Raw genomic sequence first — 26,535 nt, forward strand, 5'->3', positions numbered from 1 at the left:
ATACCAACTCATAACCACTTTTGATTCGTCATAAGACTGAACCATTACTGATTTATTGTAAAGTCAAACCGTAGTTACGACGGTTTGGTTTTTAGCTAAATACTAAGCAAATGTGGAACCACAAAGGTTGAATTACTTACAGAAGCTTAAGAGAAGACTTAAGAACACAGAGGAATGCTTTAGAGCTCTTGGAATGATCAGATGGGTGAGTTTTGAGTGTGATGAACTTATGTTCACAACCTTGCTATTTATAGCCAATGTTAAGGTCCAAGATCATCACAACTCAGCCTATACTGATCATGGATGATGGGCATATGTCCCCTAAGGTGTATGGGTCAAATGTAGGGTGCCCATGCCTCATTTATTGGCTCATGATCGTTCAAAAGCTCCAAAAGCCAAGTAGTTACAACAATTCTGCATCTGGGCACTTTACGCGGCCCGCATGGGAGTCCCCATGCTCTTTTACGCGGGCCGCCTGGGATTAAGAATCCAGGCGCGTAATTGAGGTGGCGCGTGGCCCGCCTCAACTTAAGCTTAACCTTCACGCGGGCCGCGAGAGGTTAAGATTTCAGGATTTTCAAATCCTTTTGCAATGATTGCAGAATCCAGCCATTAATAACGAAATCCTTCGTAATGATTTGCCTGACCTTTCGGTTTTGAAGGGGTAACTTTGCGGTTTGGCCCTCGGTTATTTACCGATAGGGGCCTCGTGTTATTTACCCGCATTATTAAGTCCCCGGTTTGTTTATTAATTATATTGGAAAGCCTTAACTTTCACTGTTGACGCTTTTAACCCTTCTTCTACGAATTCGATCGTAACTTTCTCGTTTCATATCGAAACTTCGCGAAATTCATATATATTATTTTAGTGAGGGTATAACACCGTTACAAAGTCTTTGGAACGTTAAAGGGTCACTCAGAGGTATTATTAAACATGTTGACACAGTTAACCCCTGTAGTTTGTAATCTCTCACTTTCTTCCGCGTTTTGTTTTTGTACGATCTATAATTTATTCGTTTGAAGGTTTAAGCATTATTTAGGGATACTATACAGTATATTTACCCTTGTTGACATTTATAACCCTCGAATTTATATACTTTCAAGGTTTGTCAAAATTAGTCCTTTATTTATTATAGATGCCACGTGTAAACAAATGACACGTGTTAACACATCATTGGACACAAAAATTCGAGGTGTTACATCCTCACCCCCTTAAAATAAATCTCGACCCGAGATTTCCTCAAATAAATAGGGGTATTTTTCTTTCATTGTAGCTTCGACTTCCCACGTATATTCAGGACCTCTACGAGCATCCCATTTGACTTTTACAATCGGTACGTGCTTTCTGCGAAGCTTCTTCACCTGTCGATCTTCAATCGACAAAGGTTTTTCTATAAATTTTAAGCTCTCATCTATATGCACATCTGCGTGTGGAATTACCAACGACTCGTCGGCGAAGCACTTTTTGAGATTGCAGATGTGGAACACATTGTGAATTCCATTGAGCTCTTCAGGCAAGTTCAACTTATAGGCGACTGATCCGACTCGTTCAATGACCTCAAAAGGTCCTATGTATCTCGGACTCAGTTTGCCTTTCTTGCCGAAACGCATCACCCCCTTCCAGGGTGATACCTTAAGTAATACCTTTTCACCCACTTCGAAGTGAAAATCCTTACGCTTTGGATCAGCGTAGCTCTTCTGCCTATCACGGGCAGCCTTAAGACGTTCCCGGATCTGGACAATCTTGTCCGTTGTCTGGAAAACAATCTCTGGTCCCGATAATTGGACCTCTCCTACTTCCGCCCAACAAACAGGCGATCTGCATTTCCTACCATATAATGCCTCGAAAGGCGCAGCCTTTAAGCTGGTGTGGTAGCTATTATTGTAGGAGAATTCGATCAGGGGTAGGTTTTTATCCCAATTACCACCTAGATCGATCGCACATGCACGAAGCATGTCTTCTAGCGTTTGGATAGTACGCTCACTTTGACCGTCCGTCTGTGGATGGTAAGCCGTACTAAAGTTTAAACGCGTGCCCAAAGATTGCTGGAAACTTTTCCAGAAATGAGATGTGTATCTAGTATCTCTGTCGGAGATAATAGACACAGGTATGCCGTGTAAGGCTACAATCTTATCAACATAAAGTTGGGCTAACATATCGGAGCTATATGTCTCCTTGATGGGTAGAAAATGAGCTGATTTAGTTAGCCTGTCGACTATGACCCATATTGTATCGTTTCCTTTCCTGGTTTTGGGTAACTTGGTTATGAAGTCCATAGTTACACATTCCCACTTCCACTCGGGAAGTTCAGGCTGTTGTAGCAAGCCAGACGGCTTTTGGTGCTCGGCCTTGACTTGAGCACAAGTCAAGCACTTTGCTACATGGGCGGCTACAGACTTTTTCAAGCCTATCCACCAATAATTTGCCTTTAAGTCTTGGTACATTTTGTCAGCACCAGGATGGACTGAGTATTTGGAACTATGGGCTTCCTGGAGAACAACATCTCGTAGTCCTCCATAAATCGGAACCCATATACGTCCGTTCAGCCTAAGAATTCCATCCTTGCTAAGAGTCAACTGCTCCTCAGTCACTCCCAGCTTTTCATTTGGATAATTAGCTTCCAACACAGCCTCACGCTGCGTAGCTAATATCCTTTCCATCAAATTATTCTTAACCTCAATGCTCTTGGCATTGATTCGAATGGGTTTTACCCTTTCCTTCCTGCTCAAGGCATCGGCGACTACATTCGCCTTGCCGGGATGGTACCTGATTTCACAGTCATAATCATTCAGGATTTCCATCCAGCGGCGTTGCCTCATGTTCAATTCTTTCTGGTCGAACAGGTGCTGGAGGCTTTTGTGATCAGAATAGATCACAAATTTAATACCATAAAGGTAGTGCCTCCACAACTTAAGTGCAAATACAACGGCACCCAATTCCAAATCATGGGTGGTGTAATTCTTTTCATGCACCTTTAATTGCCTTGAAGCATAGGCAATCACCTTGCCCTTCTGCATAAGAACATACCCCATGCCTGTGTGTGATGCATCGCAGTAAACTACGAATTCATCTGTACCCTCAGGTAAGGTCAACACAGGTGCGTTGCTTAGCTTTTGCTGCAGTATTTCGAAGGACTCTTGCTGCTTCGGGCCCCAAATGTACTTTTCTTTCTTCTTGGTCAAGGAAGTCAAAGGCGCAGCAATCCTCGAAAAATTTTCAATAAATCTCCGGTAGTATCCTGCTAACCCCAGGAAGCTACGGATTTCGGTAGGCGTCTTGGGTTCTTGCCAGTTCATGACTGCCTCTACCTTAGCGGGATCCACTTGGATACCACGCTCACTCACAACGTGTCCTAAAAACTGAACTTCTCGTAGCCAGAATTCACATTTCGAGAATTTGGCGTAGAGTTTCTCACGCTGTAGTAATTCGAGAATGCAACGGAGGTGCTTCTCGTGGTCAGCTTGGTTCTTGGAATAGATAAGGATATCGTCGATGAAGACTATGACGAATTTGTCCAAGTATGGCTTGCAAACGCGATTCATGAGATCCATGAACGCAGCCGGTGCATTTGTGAGCCCAAAAGGCATCACTAGGAACTCGTAATGACCATAGCGAGTCCTAAATGCAGTCTTGTGTACATCTTCATCTCTGACCCTTAGTTGATGATAACCCGACCTTAAGTCGATTTTTGAGAAGTAGCTTGCTCCTTGCAGCTGATCGAATAGATCATCGATCCTTGGTAAAGGATACCTATTCTTTATGGTAACTTTATTCAGTTCTCTATAGTCGATGCACAACCGCATCGATCCGTCCTTCTTCTTTACAAATAGGACAGGAGCTCCCCAGGGGGATGAACTAGGTCTGATAAAACCTTTCGCCAGCAGTTCATCCAACTGGGTCCTCAGTTCTTTCATTTCCGTCGGAGCTAATCTGTAAGGTGCTCTTGCTATCGGAGCTGCTCCAGGAATGATGTCAATTCTGAACTCCACTTGTCTATCTAGTGGCAAACCAGGTAGTTCTTCAGGAAAAACCTCGGGGTATTCAGAAATGACAGGAAGATCCTCGATCTTCGGCTTTGGTTCTTCAATTATCACTTGAGCCATGTAAATTACACAGCCTCTGTTCAAACACCTTGAAGCTTTCAGCATAGATACGTCTTCGGGCAATCCGTAATGCGTATCACCTCGAATGGTAAGAGATTCACCACTCGAAGTCTTTAAAACTATTTGCCTCTTGCCGCAAATGATTTGGGCCTGGTTATGGGATAACCAGTCCATGCCTAGCACGATGTCAAAACCCGCAAGTTTGAAAGGAAGTAGAGATAAAGGAAAAGAATGGTTCCTAATGGACATTTCACATCCTTCTAGAACAGTAGAGACGGTTTCTATCGTGCCGTCTACTAACTCTACTTCGTATTTCACGTCAAGGGTTTTGATTGGCATATTTAGTAGTTGGCAAAATTTCTGGTCTACAAAGGATTTATCAGCGCCAGAATCGAACAGTACTCTTGCAAATATATTATTTACGAGAAAAGTACCTGTAAGCACATTGTCGTCCTTAACCGCTTCCTTTGCATCCAAGCGAAAAACTCTCGCATTCGACTTCTTCGTCTCTTCCGCCTTCTTGGCATACTTCGGGCAATTACTCTTTATATGCCCCTTCTCATTACAATTATAGCAGGTTGCATCCTTTATCTTTTTGCACTCCACTGTCTTATGATCCTTGGACTTGCATAGCCCACAGGGTGGAGTCTTTTGTTGCGACTGTGAACCAGACGCAAACCTACACTTCCCGGAGTGAGGTTTCTTGCAGACCTTGCAGTGAGGTCTTCCATCAGCTTGCCCCTCCCTCTTTGCCTCCGACCCTCTCTTGCCTTCACCGTTTCCACGGTGCTTTTTCCCAGACTTTCGTGAGGTTTCATCCTCACGTTTTCGCTTTTCAGCCTCCTTGCTCCTTTGTGCCCTCAGACGGACAGCATCAAGTGTGAGAGACAAGGAGAGGTCAGTAACTGACCTGAAGGTCGTCGGCCTAGAGGCCTTCACACTGGCCTTGATCGCCGGCTCTAAGCCCCCAATGAAACGGGCAATCCTTCTAGGTTCTGGTGTCACAAGATATGGCACCAGGCGTGACATAGTGTTAAAACTTGTCAGATACGCTTGACAATCCAGGTTTGTCATCACTAGTGAGACAAAATCTGCCTCAATCTTCTCAACCTCGTGCTGAGGGCAGTAGTTTTCTTTTATGAGGGCAATAAACTCCCCCCATGACATTTTGTATAAGGCAGACTTACCTGAAGCCTGCACCAGAGCTCTCCACCACGCCAGGGCCTCGCCCTTGAATGACTGGGACACAAACTTAACCACGTCCCTCTCAGCGCACCCGCTGATGTCCACTATCGTGTCCATCTCGTCTAGCCAGGTGATACAGTCAACCGCACCTTTCTCCCCTGTAAATTCACGGGGCTTACATGATACAAAGTATTTGTAGGTGCAACCCTTAGCACTTGACGCATCAGTATATTCTCTATCGCGATGAACGCTGTGCTCAGTAGACGAATGTTTGTCGTCATCTTTCTTGGGTTCAGAGGGTGGTTTGGAGTGTGTCTTTGGTTTAGAGGGTGGTTTTGACACAGTTCTGCCTTGAGACTCAGTATTTTGACGATCAATAGCTGCCTGGACAGCATTGTCAATCAGAGCCTTCAGTTGTGCGCCTGTCAAATGCACTGACGCATTGTCATAGTCATCTTCATTTGTGTGGCTGTTCTCTCCATTGGGATCCGCCATTGTAACTTGAATCTGTTACAGAAGATAACAAAATTTTATTTAGGAGATTATTATATAATTGTCTTTTATGACAATTTGTCAACCATGGTACAGAGACCATATTTGGTTAACTTATTATTTCATTAAGTATTAGGATTTGAATATATCCTATTTTAACTATATAAATAATATTGGCGGCATAAAGCCTAATCACGAGGATGTTTTATAATATTAGCCGAGATTTCAGAGAATCAAAGGCATAGAGAATTGAACCGTAGTTCTTTTATCTCTTTCTGACAGAGAATCATAGATTACCACTGTCTTTTGTCTTTATAAGACAATTATTATGGCCCATAGGCACTACACCTCTAATGGATGCTTTAATATGGTTGGCCCGTAGGCACTACATCACTAAATGGATGTTTTATAGTTCTGGCTCGTAGGCACCACACCACTAACGGATGTTTTAATAATATTGGCCCGTAGGCACTACATCACTAATGGATGTTTTAATAATACTGGCCCGTAGGCACTGCATCACTAATGGATGTTTTAATATGTTGGCCCGTAGGCAATGCATCACTAATGGATGTCTTTATAATACTGGCCCGTAGGCACTGCATCACTAATGGATGTTTTAATATGTTGGCCCGTAGGCAATGCATCACTAATGGATGTCTTTATAATACTGATCACCTTCATTGGTGATTTAACCCGCGATTTATGAATCATTTAGTTGGGTTTTGAAATCCTTAAGGGATTATTGTATAGGAATGACGTGCGTGATTTTAACGAATCACATCTGCCATGATTGCTAACATGCGTACAGAGGTTAACAGGGAATCAGAATCTTTTCAGTTAGGTCGTACCATCTTGACTAGATCTTAAAAGACCCCAAGCTAGGTTTCACCTTTTAAGATTCTTTATTTAGGCAGATCAATGTAAAAGGAATGGTTTTGATTTATCTTTATACATATTAAAACAAAACTCACAACATACATTCCAAAAATCTCAAATACAATTACATATTGCCCTAAACGGGTCTTTCAAATAGTACATACCTCCAGAGAGGTTTTTAAAATAAGTGACAAGTCCACGCAGGGACTAATACAAGATAGGTGTCCGTGCAAGGACTAAAGATAAGTCCACGTAGGGACTGAAATACGATAAGTTGTCCACACAGGGACTTATTTCAAAGTAGAAATTACATTCGTACTACTATTAAGGCTAATGGTCACGTTTCTTCTTTTTGCCCTTTAGTAGATTCGCCAAGCCTTTGAGAAATCCTCGGTGGCTTTTCTTCTCTTCCTCGAACTCTCTCTCCACACGATCTAGTCGATGGAGTATTTCTTCCTGTTCAGGAGGAGAGAAACGTGGTTGTGGCGCTTGATGCGGAACTGGAGGTCTGGGAGGTATTGGATACCCATGAGCTGAGTAGTCCGGTGGTCCCATGTTTCCATGTGCTCCGTCAGGGTAGCGCGCATTATATCTAGCCGACACCACATAGGGGTCGCGCTCATAGCCGTAGTTGTATTGTGCTTGTGATGGTTCAAACGGGTTGTAAGCCGTCGGACCTGTGTAAGCTGGTATGGGTTGGTCATACCCAAATGGTGGCGAATTTCGTGCAGTTGGTGCGGAGTTCGCCTCCTGTATAGGACTTGAAGGTCCTTCTTCTTGTAGCGGCGGATAGTGGCTACTACTAGAATGTCGAGGAGTGCTGAAGTGGATACCCCCTCCTCCTCGTGTAGACATACGAGCATTTGTCCTCCTACGCCTCGGCGGATCAGGTATTACTGGTTGTGCCGGTGGCGGAGGTGGTGGCGTAACTGCCTCAAAGCGTGAATCCTCAGAGGGATCCTGTGGATGTCTCGGTTGTTGAGATGTCTGTCGAGATGGCGTGTAGTACCATTCATGTCGGTCAAACATCGCTTGGAAACTGTCAGGTCCTTGATAGGGCGTTCCATGGAAGGATGACCCATCAGAAACTTCTATCGGATGCGTGGGCGTACCACGAGCTGGTTCAGTAGGATCCTCATCTTCCTCCATGGGATCTTCAGAAAAGTGGTCTTGTGGACCAAGCGGAACAAATCCTGAAGGTTCCTGTATGTAGTCAGCCGGATTAAACTGACCTATGTAGTAGGGAGTAGGGTCGTCGTAATTTCGGTGCGATACCGAACGTTGTAGAGGTATGAAGGAAGGTTGTGGGTTGTTGGGATCATTTTCTGAGTCTGGCCCAAAGGAGTGCCGGTAGGATGGCGTCGAGCTGTGCGAAGTGGAATGCCTCGCGGGTTCGTAAAGATCTCTTCGTCGTTGTGGCTCTTCGCTCCTTGTCATCGAAGGATGTCTTGTACCAGATGGTCCAGCTTCGGTATCGTGATGTGTCACGATTTCTCCTCGGCCTCTTCTTCCCCTTCCTCTTCCTCAGAATATAACAGGTGGCATTTTCCTGCTCCAAAACTTATTAAAAATCAAATCGAAAATAAAGACAAAAAGGAGTATCAATCCGAATTTGTCCTAAGTTATTGTCTAGACTCAAGTATGTGCAATTGTGTCATTGAGATTAAACACAATAGGATAGTGTTTAATTCACTCAACGTTGGCTCTGATACCAACCTGTCACACCCTGATTTCCACGTGTCTCACCGGTGGGCCCGGTGGGGGATTACCGTGACGATGTTGGCAACAATATAGTCAAACCACACAATTATATAATGCACAGCGGAAGCATAAGATAAATATATAAATTTCAACCTCTGATCGTAATATCAAAATGTATTACAGGGGTTGGATATATCCACAGTGGATCGTAAATAGATATAAAGTATTGTTCCATCAGATACTGCAATCAAGCTTGCGAGACTTATCCCGACGCTAGGGAGCTAATACCAGCCAATTACGTTTAGGTACCTGCACTTAATCTTTTTGGGGAAAATACGTCAGTTTACACTGGTAAATACATTCAACTGACACATTTGAAAATGTTTATTAAAATTGATTTGAATGCACAAGTGTGACACTTCGGGTTTTCCCGGACAACCTTCTCGAACCAACATTTTGTGTATGTAAACGTGTACATTATTAAATGAATAGCTTGATGATTATATGTGATCTTTGTACTAGTGTGTTATACGTATGTATATATATGTGAGCCGAGACCCGCGAACCCGACTCGAGACCACGGTTAAGGCCTTGTAGCCGAAAACCCAACCCGGAACCCCCCTAAGCCCATTCGGAACCTTATATAAACCAACCCACCCCTCCCTTAACCATTTTTACAACACTCATCTCACTACACCCTCATACTCTCCTCTCATCTCTCTCACTAAAACCCTAACAAACCAAGATCACCTCCTCTCATCTCCTTCTTCTCGGATCAAATCGGTGACCACTATGAGCTCTCGGATCAACACCCACACACCCGTTAGAAGTTTCATACTCACCCTTGAACCTCACCAACCGGTTAGTGTCTTTATAATATTTGTTGATTGTTAGATGATAGCATGAATGACATAATTTAGCTAGTGTAGTTGTATGCTTGGTGATGTGGTTTTGTGTGTAAAATGGATAATCGGCTAACATGTTTTTAGTTTCGGATAAGTTGCTAATATGTTCATGACATTTTGTGGCTAAATATGATGCAAACCATTGACTTGTGATGCTCATGAAAACCGGTTTGCATATGTGGGACACCATGTGAATCGGTTTGGTTTAGAATTTATCTTTAGGATTTTCATGATAAAATGTTGTTTTGATAACTTGTTTGTGTGTATTGATGTTGTCCGAGAAATATAAGGTTTTGGTTAGAGGGTTTTATGCATAGTATTTGGGTTTGAATGTTGTTTGAATGTGGTTTGAATAAATGATGAACTTGATGAATGTCACTTGAATATTTCAAATATGCTTAGTTTGATCCGATTTATGCCTATTTTAGACAAGAAAACATGTTTATGCAATATTAGTGGATAGTACATATTTGTTTCATGAAAATGCAATTCTATTGGTTAGTACAAGACAGGTTCTAGAAACTGTTTCATGTGCACGTAATCACGGTTGCGAGTCGCAACCTTTGGTTGCTACTCGAAACCACAGCAGGATTTGTCGAGACCTCCCGGTTGCGAGTCGTAATCAACGCGTATCGATCCGATTGCGAGTCGTAACCACAACTGCTTTGTCGGAACCGCCGGTTGCGAGTCGGAATCTCTGATTGCGAGTCGTAACCAAAGCATGACGAACCGAGACCTCGGTTGCGAGTCGCAACCTTGGTTGCGAGTCACCCTTGTCTCGACTGGGCTGTTATTGGGCCAAAGAACTTGTTGGATTGTCTGTTAACTGGACTGCTTGTGTAACTGTTACTGTTTAGGCCCAATACCCCAACTGTTTGTGTATTCGCATGTTATACGTGTTTGCTATATGTATTGCCATACGTGTTCGCTATGTGTTTACTAGTACCCGACTTGACCCATATTTGGTAACCATGTTAGGACGTGGTGACCAACATACTTGACCGAGTATTTAATCTACCGAGCAACCCAAGGTGAGTTCACAACTTAAAAGCATGCGTCCCGGTGGTTTGGGACACGAGACTAAAACAACCCTATCCCCTTGTAAAGGGGATACCGTCTACATTCCTTCCCTAGTTATTGGGAACAAACGTACTTTATCTTCCCTTGTATTGGGAAACCTTTTTTTTGTTAATTACTGTTTATACGGAATGCAACCAACGGCACTAAACGCAACTCTATCACTCAAGTCCCTACTACATAATACCGATTAGTCGCCGGTGCCAGGCGAACGGGTTATTAGTTGATAGCGCTATTTAGGTCTTACCAGCCTCACACCGTGCCATGGTATGGGATCGGTCGTGAACTAATGTACTCAGGCATCCGTCAATGATGATAGAACATTGACATCGGGGCATCCTGCGGAAACGCAAACGGTTACCTAGTGTTCGGTATTGGAAAAACAGTTTAGTCGCTAACTTTTGGGGTAGCTCCCCATGGCATGTATAAACGGATAAATTAACTGGTGAAACAAGTTTTTGGAAATTAAAACTGGACAACTAGTGAATTCACTCAGCATTATTGTTGACCCCCCCCCTTACTGCATGCTTTGCAGGTGGCCAGTGACTGGAGCAGCTGCTTGGGATGTGTAGTGGTCGTCTGCCCGTGTGTTGGGCATATATCATGTTTACCTTATGAACAATGTTTAAAACTGTTAATTATGCTTCCGCTACATTTTACTCTGAACTTAAGACTTTGAACTCTAAACTTAATACTTGCTAATCGTATGGTTAGTAAGTATTACTTTTGTTATCTATTTAGTTATTCAGTATAATTGGTGGCTGGATCCTGGTCAGTCACGCCCTCGAAGCGGGTGTTACCCGCGGGTGGATTTTGGGGGTGTGACAGATTGGTATCAGAGCCATTGGTTATAGTGAACTTGGTTTTAAAAAGGGGAAAAATCTTTTTGAGAAAAACCAGACTATAACCCGTGACTCGTGACGACACTACACTCCAAGTACAAGGCTCGACATATCTGACCTCATAGCTCGGACCCATAGTTACTTGCTTAATTGTCTTATGCTTTCCGCTTTACTATACGTACTGGTTTGCCTGATTAGATAGATACATCTTCTCTCTTCTATCTTATTCTCGCTATCACGCACTCATACTATGTTTTCTGGTTATGAAGACAATGAGTGGACGCGGACGAGGAAACGTCAACATGACTCAGGCTCAGTTCACTAACCTGCTCAACACTGTGGCTGCAGCTTTCGCAGCTCACCCTATAGGTAAACTCGATGCTTTAGGATGTTTAGATCCTACCGCCACATCGTCTTTTCGCCTCTAAACCTATTTCGCTTCACTCCTCACAACAGGTCAGCCTGCGCCTGTGCAACCACGTGTTTGTACCTTCAAGACCTTCATGGACTGCAAGCCTCTTCCATTCAGTGGCACTGAGGGTGCCATAGGTCTTCTACACTGGATCGAGAAGGTCGAAGCTGTCTTCGCTGTCTGCGAATGTCCCCCTGCTAATTGGGTGAAGTTTGCTACTGGTACTCTAGAGGGAAGCGCACTTTCATGGTGGAAGGCGCAAATTCAAATGCTTGGTCTGGAGACTGCTAACGCTACTGCGTGGGAAGATTTCAAGGACATGATCAAGGAAGAGTACTGTCACAGGGATGACATCCACAAGCTTGAGAATGAGTACTATGAACTCAAGATGGTTGGGTCAGAGATTGAGACCTACACCAAGCTGTCCAACGACTATGCTGCTCTTTGTCCAAATATGTCTCGACCTATGTATCGGAGAATCGAACTGTACATCAAGGGTCTGGCTCCAGAAATTCGAAGCCATGTAACTTCAGCCAACCACACTACCATTCAGCCGATCGTTCGACTTGCTCACAAACTCACTGATCAGGCTGTGGAAGAGGGCAGGTTGCCCAAAAGAATCAGTGCTACTGTCGGAACTTCTAGTGACAACAAGCGTAAGTGGGATGGAAATCAGGGCAAGGATGCTAACCCTACTCAAGCCCCAGCTCAGCAAAGGAAAACTGACAACAACAAAGGCACTCAGCAACAGGGTGGCTACCGGGGAAACTACCCTAAGTGCAACAAGTGTAACAGGCACCACAATGGGGCATGCAACAAGGGTCAGTGTCAGCGATGCCACAAGATGGGGCACGAAGCAAAGGATTGTAGGAGTCAGTTCCCAGCAAGGCAGAATCAGCAACAACCTCAACAGCAACAGCAGCAGGGAAACAACAGAGCATGTTTTAAATGCGGGGCAACGGGGCACATGCGAAAGGATTGCCCTGAACTGAATCAGAATCGCAACAACAATCAGGGAGCTGGGAACAATGAGCAAAACAACAATGCTGGGAATGCAAGGGGAAGAGCTTTCGTGATTGGAGCTGGTGAAGCAAGGAACGATCCCAACGTCGTGGCGGGTAAGTTCCTACTTGATGATCGTTATGTTTCTGTGTTATTTGATTCCGGTGCCGATGCCAGTTATGTATCCCTTCGCATTAGTAAGAAACTTAAGCACTCGCCCGCATTATTAAGTTCTAAGCACATCGTCGAGATAGCTAATGGTAAGAACATCGAGGCCACGCATGTGATCCACGACTGCACCCTAGAATTGTCTGGCCACACGTTTAGTATCGATCTTTTCCCCGTCAAACTTGGAAGCTTCGATGTTGTCATTGGTATGGATTGGTTATCCAAACATCGCGCTGAGATCCTCTGTCAAGAGAAAGCAGTTCGTATACCTCGCCGTTCTGGTCAACCCCTCATCGTCAAAGGCAACAAAGGTGGAGAAGTCACAGGCATTATCTCGCTCCTAAAAGCCCAGAAGTGTTTGCAAAAAGGGCACACCGCTATCCTAGCACTCGTCACCAACACCCACGAAAAGGAAAAGAGGATTGAAGATTTTCCCGTTGTACGAGATTACCCCGAGGTATTTCCTGAGGGACTACCCGGACTCCCTCCCCACCGTCAGGTCGAATTTCAAATCGAGCTAGCCCCCGGAGCAGCACCTATAGCTCGTGCACCGTACCGTCTAGCCCCTGCAGAACTGAAGGAACTCTCTACGCAATTACAGGAACTATTGGATAAAGGATTTATCCGTCCTAGTTCATCACCCTGGGGAGCACCAGTACTCTTTGTCAAAAAGAAAGATGGCACGTTCCGAATGTGCATCGACTATCGTGAGCTGAACAAGGTTACCATCAAGAATCGTTACCCTCTCCCGCGCATCGACGACCTATTCGATCAGCTGCAAGGATCGGGCTACTATTCTAAGATTGACCTGCGGTCAGGGTATCATCAACTGAGAGTTCGTAATGAAGATATTTCCAAGACTGCATTCAGGACTCGTTATGGTCATTACGAGTTCCTCGTCATGCCTTTTGGAATGACCAACGCGCCGGCAGTGTTCATGGATCTTATGAACCGCGTATGTAAGCCCTACCTCGACAAATTTGTGATTGTGTTTATCGACGACATCCTGATTTATTCGAAAAGTCAAGAAGAGCATGAACAGCACCTACGCCTTATTCTGGAACTCCTTCGCAACGAGCAACTGTACGCCAAATTCTCTAAATGTGACTTCTGGCTTCGAGAAGTCCATTTCCTCGGCCATGTAGTTAATAAGAACGGAATTCACGTCGACCCCGCTAAGATCGAATCGATAAAGAACTGGCCTACGCCTAAGACTCCCACTGAAGTTCGCCAATTTTTGGGTTTGGCAGGCTACTACCGCAGATTCATTCAGGGATTCTCGAAGATTGCACAACCTCTCACGACACTCACTCAGAAAGGCGTCGCCTACAAGTGGAATGAAGCGCAGGAATCTGCTTTTCAGAGACTTAAGGATAACCTCTGCAGCGCTCCTATTCTCTCGTTACCTGAAGGCACTGACGACTTTGTGGTTTACTGCGATGCGTCTATTCATGGGCTCGGTTGCGTGCTAATGCAACGCGAGAAAGTTATTGCCTACGCCTCTCGACAACTCAAGACGCATGAAAAGAACTACACGACGCATGACTTGGAACTGGGAGCAGTGATCTTTGCTCTTAAGATATGGAGACATTACCTGTACGGTACCAAGTGCACTATTTACACCGATCACAGGAGTCTCGAGCATATCTTTAGGCAAAAGGAATTGAACATGAGACAACGTCGATGGGTCGAACTCTTGAATGACTACGAATGCGCCATCAAATACCATCCGGGCAAGGCCAATGTCGTGGCAGACGCCCTCAGCCGAAAGGACACTATACCAAAGCGTGTGCGAGCACTACAACTTACCATCCAGTCTAACCTCCCTACCCAGATTCGAAATGCTCAAGTTGAGGCATTGAAGCCGGAAACATCAGGGCTGAGTCTCTGCGAGGATCGAGACAGCAACTAGAACAGAAAGAAGACGGTGCTTACTATGTAACAGGGCGTATCTGGGTTCCACTCTATGGAGATTTACGTGAACTTGTGATGGACGAAGCCCACAAGTCCCGCTACTCAGTACATCCTGGTTCGGACAAGATGTACCACGACTTGAAGACTACGTATTGGTGGCCTGGTATGAAGGCCCACATAGCAACATACGTCAGCAAATGCTTGACTTGCGCGAGAGTCAAGACAGAATACCAGAAGCCAGCAGGTCTACTCCAACAACCAGAAATCCCGAAATGGAAATGGGAGCAAATTTCCATGGATTTTGTTACAGGGCTACCTAGGTCTCAACGCGGAAATGATGCTATTTGGGTAATAGTAGATCGATTGACCAAGTCCGCGCACTTTCTGGCTATTAAGGAAACAGACAAGTTTTCTACCTTGGCAGAGATTTACTTAAAGGAAGTAGTTTCGAGGCACGGAGTGCCAACCTCAATTATTTCCGACCGAGATGCTCGTTTTACTTCGGAATTGTGGCAAGCTATGCACAAATGCTTTGGCTCACGTTTGGACATGAGCACTGCTTATCACCCGCAAACGGATGGACAGTCTGAACGCACCATCCAGACTCTAGAAGACATGCTTAGAGCGTGTGTGATCGATTTTGGCAAGAACTGGGAGAAGCATCTACCGCTAGTAGAGTTCTCTTACAACAACAGCTACCACTCTAGTATTCAGGCAGCACCTTTTGAGGCATTGTACGGTCGTAAATGCCGGTCACCTCTCTGCTGGGCAGAAATCGGTGATAGTCAAATCACGGGCCCAGAGATGGTGGTAGATACAACGGAAAAGATTGCCCAGATCAGACAACGCATGGCGGCAGCTCGTGACCGTCAGAAGAGCTACGCTGATAAGCGTAGGAAACCCTTGGAATTCCAGGTCGGTGACCGGGTTCTACTTAAAGTCTCACCCTGGAAGGGTGTGGTTCGCTTTGGTAAACGGGGCAAGCTTAATCCGCGTTATATCGGACCATTCGAAATTACCGAGAAGATCGGTAAGGTTGCTTATAAATTGAACCTGCCCGAAGAACTGAGCGCGGTACACAACGTTTTTCACATATCTAACCTGAAGAAGTGTTTGTCGGATGAAACACTTGTGATTCCTTTTAAGGAACTAACTATTGATGAACAGCTACACTTTACTGAGGAACCGATTGAGATCACTGATCGAGAGATCAAAATCCTCAAACGTAGCCAGATACCTCTTGTACGAGTCCGTTGGAACTCGCGTCGTGGCCCAGAGTATACCTGGGAGCGGGAAGACCAGATGAAGCACAAGTATCCCCAGCTGTTCCCTAAACGAAAACCCCAGCACTGAAGCTACAGCCGAATTTCGGGACGAAATGCCAAACTAACGGGGGGATGATGTGACACCCCGTTGAAACGCTTTCACTTACACTAGCTTGACAGTGGCTGCCTTAACTTTCGGGACGAAAGTTCCTAAAACTTGGGGATAATGTGACACTTCGGGTTTTCCCGGACAACCTTCTCGAACCAACATTTTGTGTATGTAAACGTGTACATTATTAAATGAATAGCTTGATGATTATATGTGATCTTTGTACTAGTGTGTTATACGTATGTATATATATGTGAGCCGAGACCCGCGAACCCGACTCGAGACCACGGTTAAGGCCTTGTAGCCGAAAACCCAACCCGGAACCCCCCTAAGCCCATTCGGAACCTTATATAAACCAACCCACCCCTCCCTTAACCATTTTTACAACACTCATCTCACTACACCCTCATACTCTCCTCTCATCTCTCTCACTAAAACCCTAACAAACCAAGATCACCTCCTCTCATCTCCTTCTTCTCGGATCAAATCGGTGACCACTAGGAGCTCTCGGATCAACACCCACACACCCGTTAGAAGTTTCATACTCACCCTTGAACCTCACCTACCGGTTAGTGTCTTTATAATATTTGTTGATTGTTAGATGATAGCATGAATGACATAATTTAGCTAGTGTAGTTGTATGCTTGGTGATGTGGTTTTGTGTGTAAAATGGATAATCGGCTAACATGTTTTTAGTTTCGGATAAGTTGCTAATATGTTCATGACATTTTGTGGCTAAATATGATGCAAACCATTGACTTGTGATGCTCATGAAAACCGGTTTGCATATGTGGGACACCATGTGAATCGGTTTGGTTTAGAATTTATCTTTAGGATTTTCATGATAAAATGTTGTTTTGATAACTTGTTTGTGTGTATTGATGTTGTCCGAGAAATATAAGGTTTTGGTTAGAGGGTTTATGCATAGTATTTGGGTTTGAATGTTGTTTGAATGTGGTTTGAATAAATGATGAACTTGATGAATGTCACTTGAATATTTCAAATATGCTTAGTTTGATCCGATTTATGCCTATTTTAGACAAGAAAACATGTTTATGCAATATTAGTGGATAGTACATATTTGTTTCATGAAAATGCAATTCTATTGGTTAGTACAAGACAGGTTCTAGAAACTGTTTCATGTGCACGTAATCACGGTTGCGAGTCGCAACCTTTGGTTGCTACTCGAAACCACAGCAGGATTTGTCGATGTGACAACCCGAGCTCTCAGGTTAATATTATCCTATTCCACGATTCTCTTGATTTGTATCGACATGTTCCTTGTGTCTTAAGAGGTCAAAGTTACTAGTGGGTTACGTGTAAAGTTACAAACTTGTTGGTGTTAAACGCATCAAACACGTTACCCTTGGTCCGTACAGTGATGGGTTTTACAGCCCAAATCGCTTACAAACACTTGGGTCGCACAAGTGTTAAACAAACATTACACTTGAGTCCTTCTAACTCTTGGCCCAGTTTCCCCTAAGCCCAACCGGCCCCAACCCATCCCCCTCTTATTTTTGTATGCGTGAATGCATGGAAAAGGGCACACAACCTCTTTGCAAATATATTACAAACCCTAGACCCCCATCAAGAAAGTAACGGCAGCCCCTTCATCCTCGAAGCCTCCTTCGGATCTGGATCATCTCTCTCAGTCTAACTCACTCGCACACCCTCTACCTCTGGTTAGTATGATAACTTGTTTGATATGATTTCTTGACTGATTGCTTGTATTGTGCTGATAAGTACTCATGTTGAAGCATGTATGTTGTAAAGGTGGGTTAATGATTTTCGGCTAGTTTAATGCTCACAAATATGAACTCGTAATAGGCTGTTATGGAATGGATTATATGCTTAATTACTGAATTGTGTTGATATGTAAACGGGTTCGACATTGATTTAGTAAGCATAGGCCAAAATTATGAATGATGTGCATAGCTTAATTGAATGATTGTATAGTAATTAGGGTCCTAATAATGTACTGATTTATGATAACCAATGTGTTGTTGGATCTGTGAAACGATGATTCAGTGGGAATTGGACGCAATATAATATGCTAATCCTTGAGTCGTTTAATATCTAATTGCTAATTGGGAAATTGATACTGATGGAAAATAAAAACCCACATAGTCTTGGATGGTCACACGTTGACCAGAATGGGACTTGAGGACACACCATGGCCATAAATAAAATAATATGTTCATATATATATACAATTTATGGAGAAGATTAATTATGTATACACCGCAAACAAAATATCAAGTCTGACACTTGTGTAAATTCACATGGGCCGCACAAATCAACCTGATACACTAACAGTGGGCCTAGGATTTTTGGGCCGCACACTTCATGGCGGGACTAGTGCACACTACTGGGTCGTGCGTTATTATTGAACCGCAACGTATTGGGTCGCACATTTACGGAACCACACACTAACGGTAGTCGCACACTTCAGTTATGATCACACATTATGTTTGGGTCGTACATAGGATATTGGGCCACGAATGAACACTATGGTAAACTGGATCGCCCACTCGTAGCGAACCCTATGTTGGGCCAAACACTAGAGCTGGGCCGCACACATGTACATAGTTTATAATTGGGCCGAAAAGTAGGTGATCAGTATAACGAACCGCACAAGCCTTTTGGCTGGCATAATCTTGGGCTGGGCTTTTGGGCTGGATCGCACAAGTGGGCAGTCGCGCAAGAAGAGTTCAGTCGCACAACCCAACTCCGATCGCACAAGTCGCTTAGGCCTGGTACAATTGGGCCACACACACACACACTCCCGGCTACACACCGTGATCGCACCGTAATACACGTACACTTGTGGATTGCATGTTGTACTTGTAAATGATGTATAATCACACACTAACTATGGTCACATACTAGCAATATAGGCGCACACCTCTGATTCACACATTAAAATTGAGCTTAGCATGGTCAGTAGGTTGTGATGTTATATGAATTGCCTGTAAAAAAAAAAAAAAAAAAAAAAAAAAGAAAGATTGGTGATATAGTGTATCCAAGATATTAAGCGTGCAATGATTCGTTTGGACATGTACTTGTTAGTGATTCATGGTTAGGGATAGTATGATTTTGGATATGTACATGTACTTGATTTGTATTGGATTAGGAATGAGCCGTGATATGCCATTCATATTCATAATATCTTTTATATGGCAAAGTGTATTTGATAGATAGAACATTGGAGCATGTAGGGTACTGTGATGTTCTCGCTGATGATGAGGATTCGTTTTTGTGTTTACCATTATTTTAATAAACCAAAATCATGCGATGTAAGGCTATGTATAAATCAGTCTGTGTAAGCTAAGTGCCTAAGATGTATTATGAAATCATATGCATACTCTACAAGATGTTAATTACGTGGTGTAAGTACTTGTGAACTAATTGTTAAGGATAATTGTATTAGGACTTGGTTGACCAACTGGGAAAGGGTAATGTATCCAAACATACCGAGCAAATCTAAGGTGAGTTCACTACATTCGAGCATGTGTCCCAGTGGTTGGGGACAGTCAGTGGGTATTCCATGGGGGGATAAGGCTTTGGGTAAAAACGGGTATATTGGTTAATAATCTCACCTATCATCTTTTGTAAGTCCCTCATCGGGTATTAGTTAGTAGCGCTACTTAGGTTTGGCACCCTCACCCCGTGCCTGTAGAGGACGGAGGTGAACTAATGACCCAGTCTGGCCCAGTACTAGATAGGAGTACGTGGGAAGGGCAGTCGTGTATTTCAGGAGCCGTCATTGTTCGGAAATGAGATATTAACAATATTACTTGCACTGTCAGTGAACTGTTTTACATACAACCGGTAACAAACGTTTTCTAAAACTGTGAACTCGCCAGCTTTGTCTGATATACTTGTTTCATGCTCGCAGGTCGTTAGGTATCTTGGATTTGGGAACTTGCTGTCTGGGATGCTGGAGTGGTCATGGGTCGAGATACGTGGAATCGTGAGATGAGTTTAATGGTTACAATACATATGGTTTATGTAACATATAGCTAAGGATTTATGCTTCCGCTGAATATGATGGTTGTAATTATTGTTTTGTAACACTTTATATTAATGAATGAAAGTTTTATTTAAAATCTTGTATGAGTTCAATGTGATTGGTGGCTAGATCCTGGTACGTCACACGCCTCGCGGGAGTTTCTGTTTGGGGTATTTTGGGGGTGTGACAGTTTGGTATCAGAGCCACTGGTTATAGTGAACTTGGTTTTAAAACGTTTTTATAAAACCAGACTATAACCGAACAGATCCAAAATCGACCATGACACTCAGCTCCAGACTGCAAGGTTCGTCTCTTGTTTATTATTGCACAGTGTCTCTAGTATTTGCTATTATGTAACATTACCTGTGAATGCACACTTGGCACAACAATATGAACTTATACGATGACAACCTACGCTACATGTTTTAAGGGTGCAACTTTTCTTGAGCTTTCGTGATTTATGTTGTGGCGTCATCTGCTTTATTGCTTGAATTCGGGGGACCTTTCTGACACGAATTGAGTGGAGCTGAGGTGAACATGCAAATTGGATTATTATTGTGGGTGCACACATAATAATAATGTGGGGTGCATGTGAGTCCCAGTGAGACTTAACAAGTGAAAAAGGGGTTCCGCTCTGTTATTTGATTAATGTGACACCCAACAGTCTATAGGAGTCATAGCAGTGATTGACTCTTACATGAACATGAACTTTTCACTTCTCACTGAACCCTTACGAATCCCGATGATAACGAATATTACTCGAACACCATCAGGACGCCTAGCGAATTGTGTAGAATGTTAAGTGCTAGTACGAACGTCCCTGAGTTGGATGTCTTAGCGTTGAATGATTGGACCATACCTTCATTACTTATCTTTGTTTGCTGAACTTAGCGCATTGACGCCTTAGCTCCCGAAGTGAGATCACCTCTGCAGCACTCTCGCAACGTACCGTGTATTACTCAATCAACTTGCTAGATCGATGGACAAGGGAGTGAGCGTAGTACTTTACTAACCTCAGCATTAGGACGACCCTGACTACTGGCAACGAACACCAGAAAATAGACTTCGACCGAATCCTTAACCCTAGTCAGCGACTTATGGGAGTCAACTCTTACGACTCAAACGGGACATAAGCAATAACAATGGACTATAGTGTGGGACGTGTATCTGACAGCACAATGAGTGGCACCTTAGGACGTGACATGGAATGTGACAAAATGGACCCTGTTGGTGAAAGATCATAGGGCTTTGTTTCAAACAACGACATTAGAGGCAACAGTCATGACAACAGCAAGGTACTCGTAACCATAGCCTACCGTATGGAAACAAGGGTGACTTCGATAAGGATTGACTGTTTTAAGTCAAAATGCTAACAACCAAGGGAACGAAGACAGTATTGGGAATCTGCGTAACCGTAACAAACTGGTAGTGGTGCTTGTGGTAGGGCATTCAGGATTTGCGTGAGCGACGCCAGGCATAATAGCAACATGGTAGCCAGTATGAGTAGCTAACTGCTTCGTCTCTGTTCTGTTTAACCCTGCTGCATCCTGAATCTGAACCTGCTGTGGGATCGACTAATGGCAGTACAATTGAAACCTCATATGCTTGTTGGGATGCAAACTCGACCTTGTGGGACAAGTGTTCGACATCAACCTTTCTTCTGCTATCCTTGATGGCGTTGACGCAGTAGTTAGTGTGGATTGGTTATCCAGAGATTGCGCGGATATACCCTGTGAGAAGAAAATCTTGTATATCCTTCTTCCTAGTGGAAAAATCGTTATTTGTTCTAAAGCAACAGAGTAGTGCAAAAGTTAGCGCCACAGCTATGAAGGCCAGAAGTGTCTACTGAGGGATTACTCCGCTATGTTAGCAACTGTTACTAATGTTAGGGCTAAGGAAGAAGGGGATCGAGGATCCACCAATTGTTCGTGGTTCTTCTCGGTTTGCTACCCGAGGAACTTCCGAGTTTACTTCCACCATTGTTAGGCAGAATCTCAGATTGATCTCACGACAGGGGCATCCCTGATTACTCGTGCTACATACCGTCTTGCACCAGGAGGGTTGCAAGGACTACCTACAGGAACTGTTGGACAGGAGTTTTATTCGAAATAGTCTTTGTTCGCTTTGGGGAGCCCCAACTATATTCGGGAAGATAAAGCCTTTTCGTATGTGTACTGATTATCCAGAACTCAGCAAGGTGACAATCAAGAACTGTTTGCCTCGACTAGGTATTGACGGAAGACCAAGAGGAGAATGTTCCTGGAATGGCATATCGAACGCAGTACGCCATTGCGACTTTGTACACCATGACCATTAAATTAGTCAACACACCAGCAGCTTTATGGACCACATGAATCAGCCGTGTTTTGATGACGTTTCGAATCACTACCATGGGAAAAGAGCACATTAAACGGGACCTGTAGTTTGTCCTAGAGCTCCTAGGGGAGGAGCAACTTCATGCGAACTCTACCAAAGTGTGATTTCAGGATTTGGGAGGTACACTTTCTTGGTCACGTAGTCAACAAAGTGGGGATACATGCAGATTTTTCAGCTTCCGAGTCCCAATTCTACAATACACTGAGCATTGTGTTTACCCGAGGGCGCGGGTGATTTAGTGATATATCATTTTGGTTCGAATCAGAATCTCAGTTACACGTCGACGCAACACGAGAGAGTGATGACTTACGTAATGGAGTTACAAAGAGGAACTGCACGACACACAACCGGCGGTGGAAACCATGGTCTTCGGATTTACTTAGAGGCATTACTGGGACGGTAGCGTTACTTAGACCGATCACAAGGGCCTCCCGTGTACACTGGTTTCGAAAGAGTTAAATCATATAATGGCATCGCTGGATGGAACTTTTGGGAGGATTACGACTGGGGAACTTAAACGTGTATGAGCTTTTCAGCTCACTATCGACTCCAACCTACCTGATCAAACTCGTTCTGTTCAAACTGAAGAACTAGCGGAGGAGAATTTTCAAGTTAAGTTCACGCGAGGCATGGAGGAGCAACTTTGGCAAGACAGACGATATACACTACCTCGTGTAACGAATGTGAATCTTATTTCACGGCAACGGTAGGGAAATTGTGTTGAGCAAAGCACGTCGGCCTCGAAGTTTTAAGTCATCTGGGTTTTGATGAAAGATGTTTGGATCTGTAAATTTGGTACAAATGGTTGGGCATGAAAAACCCACCTAGCTATATAGGTGTAGGACGTTTGACTTGTGGGAAAGTCAAGGCGAAGTATCAAAAACCGGCAACACCCATATGGAAGATGGGAGCAGACTGCCATGAGTTTCGTCACTAGTCTACTTACAACTCGAAACGAAAATAGTAACACATGGGTGATCGTTGATCGCCCCATGTAGCCAACACACCCTCTTGCAATCAAGAAAACTGACGAGTCTTCATAGCTTGTAAACATTCCTCTGAGAGAGGCGGTTATTTAGGCACGAGGTGCCAACTCCTGTATCCCTGAATGTGATCCATACCCGATTTATGATTAGCACTACATAACACTCTTGGCACACGACTAGACATGAGCATTACTTATCACCATAGGGCAAATGGCCAGAGTAAACGAAACCCCCCCCTAACACTCGAGGACATGCAGCGAGCATGTGTGGGATTGACTTAGTAAAACTGGAAGGACACATACCTTTGGCTGAGTTCTACTGTAGTAGTTATCATTCTAGTATTCAGGAAACTCTGTTTGAGGCATTGCATGGACAATAACGCTAATCTCCTTGTTGGATTAAGGTGGGTGACAACCTAATCACAGGTCCAGGACTTGTACTCGAAACTCTTGGGAAGATTGCTTGGACCAGAAATCGTTTGGTAGCAACGAGTGACCGTCAGGAGGGTCGACAAGCTTAGGAAACACTAGGAGTTCGCTGTAGGAGATCGCATCATGTCAAAAATCTCACCCCGAGAGGGTGTGGTACGTTTGGGAAGCGTGGCAAACTTAATTTACGTTACATTGAGTTATTCAGAATTCTCGGAAGAAATGGTAAGAGGGCTTACAAACTTGAGTTATCTAATGAAGTGGGTAACGTACATGATGTCATTCACACCTCAAATCTAAAGAAGTGTTTGTTCGATGAAAACACTGGTGGTATCCTTTCAAGAGCTTAAGGTTGACGACAAATTGCAGTTTGTCGAGGAACCCATTGAAATCATGTACCGGAAATTTAAGGTTCATAAACTCAATCGAATTGCAATCAGGAGCGTTCATTGGAACTCATGACGTGGACCGGAGTTCACGTGGGAGGGCGAGGATCAGATGAAACTCAAATATCCTTAACTCACTCTTCCCTGTTGACCAATCCAATTCTTGTATCACCGGTGAATTTCGGGGCGAAATTCCACTTCAAGTTGGGGATGATGTGGCACCCGCGGAAAATTCGCAGTCATCCTAAATCTATCACTTCACTCCTCTGAGTTTGCTTATCAAATTTCGGGACGAAATTTCTTTCAAGTTGGGGATGATGTGACAACCCGAGCTCTCAGGTTAATATTATCCTATTCCACGATTCTCTTGATTTGTATCGACATGTTCCTTGTGTCTTAAGAGGTCAAAGTTACTAGTGGGTTACGTGTAAAGTTACAAACTTGTTGGTGTTAAACGCATCAAACACGTTACCCTTGGTCCGTACAGTGATGGGTTTTACAGCCCAAATCGCTTACAAACACTTGGGTCGCACAAGTGTTAAACAAACATTACACTTGAGTCCTTCTAACTCTTGGCCCAGTTTCCCCTAAGCCCAACCGGCCCCAACCCATCCCCCTCTTATTTTTGTATGCGTGAATGCATGGAAAAGGGCACACAACCTCTTTGCAAATATATTACAAACCCTAGACCCCCATCAAGAAAGTAACGGCAGCCCCTTCATCCTCGAAGCCTCCTTCGGATCTGGATCATCTCTCTCAGTCTAACTCACTCGCACACCCTCTACCTCTGGTTAGTATGATAACTTGTTTGATATGATTTCTTGACTGATTGCTTGTATTGTGCTGATAAGTGCTCATGTTGAAGCATGTATGTTGTAAAGGTGGGTTAATGATTTTCGGCTAGTTTAATGCTCACAAATATGAACTCGTAATAGGCTGTTATGGAATGGATTATATGCTTAATTACTGAATTGTGTTGATATGTAAACGGGTTCGACATTGATTTAGTAAGCATAGGCCAAAATTATGAATGATGTGCATAGCTTAATTGAATGATTGTATAGTAATTAGGGTCCTAATAATGTACTGATTTATGATAACCAATGTGTTGTTGGATCTGTGAAACGATGATTCAGTGGGAATTGGACGCAATATAATATGCTAATCCTTGAGTCGTTTAATATCTAATTGCTAATTGGGAAATTGATACTGATGGAAAATAAAAACCCACATAGTCTTGGATGGTCACACGTTGACCAGAATGGGACTTGAGGACACACCATGGCCATAAATAAAATAATATGTTCATATATATATATACAATTTATGGAGAAGATTAATTATGTATACACCGCAAACAAAATATCAAGTCTGACACTTGTGTAAATTCACATGGGCCGCACAAATCAACCTGATACACTAACAGTGGGCCTAGGATTTTTGGGCCGCACACTTCATGGCGGGACTAGTGCACACTACTGGGTCGTGCGTTATTATTGAACCGCAACGTATTGGGTCGCACATTTACGGAACCACACACTAACGGTAGTCGCACACTTCAGTTATGATCACACATTATGTTTGGGTCGTACATAGGATATTGGGCCACGAATGAACACTATGGTAAACTGGATCGCCCACTCGTAGCGAACCCTATGTTGGGCCAAACACTAGAGCTGGGCCGCACACATGTACATAGTTTATAATTGGGCCGAAAAGTAGGTGATCAGTATAACGAACCGCACAAGCCTTTTGGCTGGCATAATCTTGGGCTGGGCTTTTGGGCTGGATCGCACAAGTGGGCAGTCGCGCAAGAAGAGTTCAGTCGCACAACCCAACTCCGATCGCACAAGTCGCTTAGGCCTGGTACAATTGGGCCACACACACACACACTCCCGGCTACACACCGTGATCGCACCGTAATACACGTACACTTGTGGATTGCATGTTGTACTTGTAAATGATGTATAATCACACACTAACTATGGTCACATACTAGCAATATAGGCGCACACCTCTGATTCACACATTAAAATTGAGCTTAGCATGGTCAGTAGGTTGTGATGTTATATGAATTGCCTGTAAAAAAAAAAAAAAAAAAAAAAAGAAAGATTGGTGATATAGTGTATCCAAGATATTAAGCGTGCAATGATTCGTTTGGACATGTACTTGTTAGTGATTCATGGTTAGGGATAGTATGATTTTGGATATGTACATGTACTTGATTTGTATTGGATTAGGAATGAGCCGTGATATGCCATTCATATTCATAATATCTTTTATATGGCAAAG

Source organism: Helianthus annuus, chromosome 4, assembly GCF_002127325.2.
Source record: "Helianthus annuus cultivar XRQ/B chromosome 4, HanXRQr2.0-SUNRISE, whole genome shotgun sequence".
NCBI classification, from domain to species: Eukaryota; Viridiplantae; Streptophyta; class Magnoliopsida; order Asterales; family Asteraceae; genus Helianthus; species Helianthus annuus.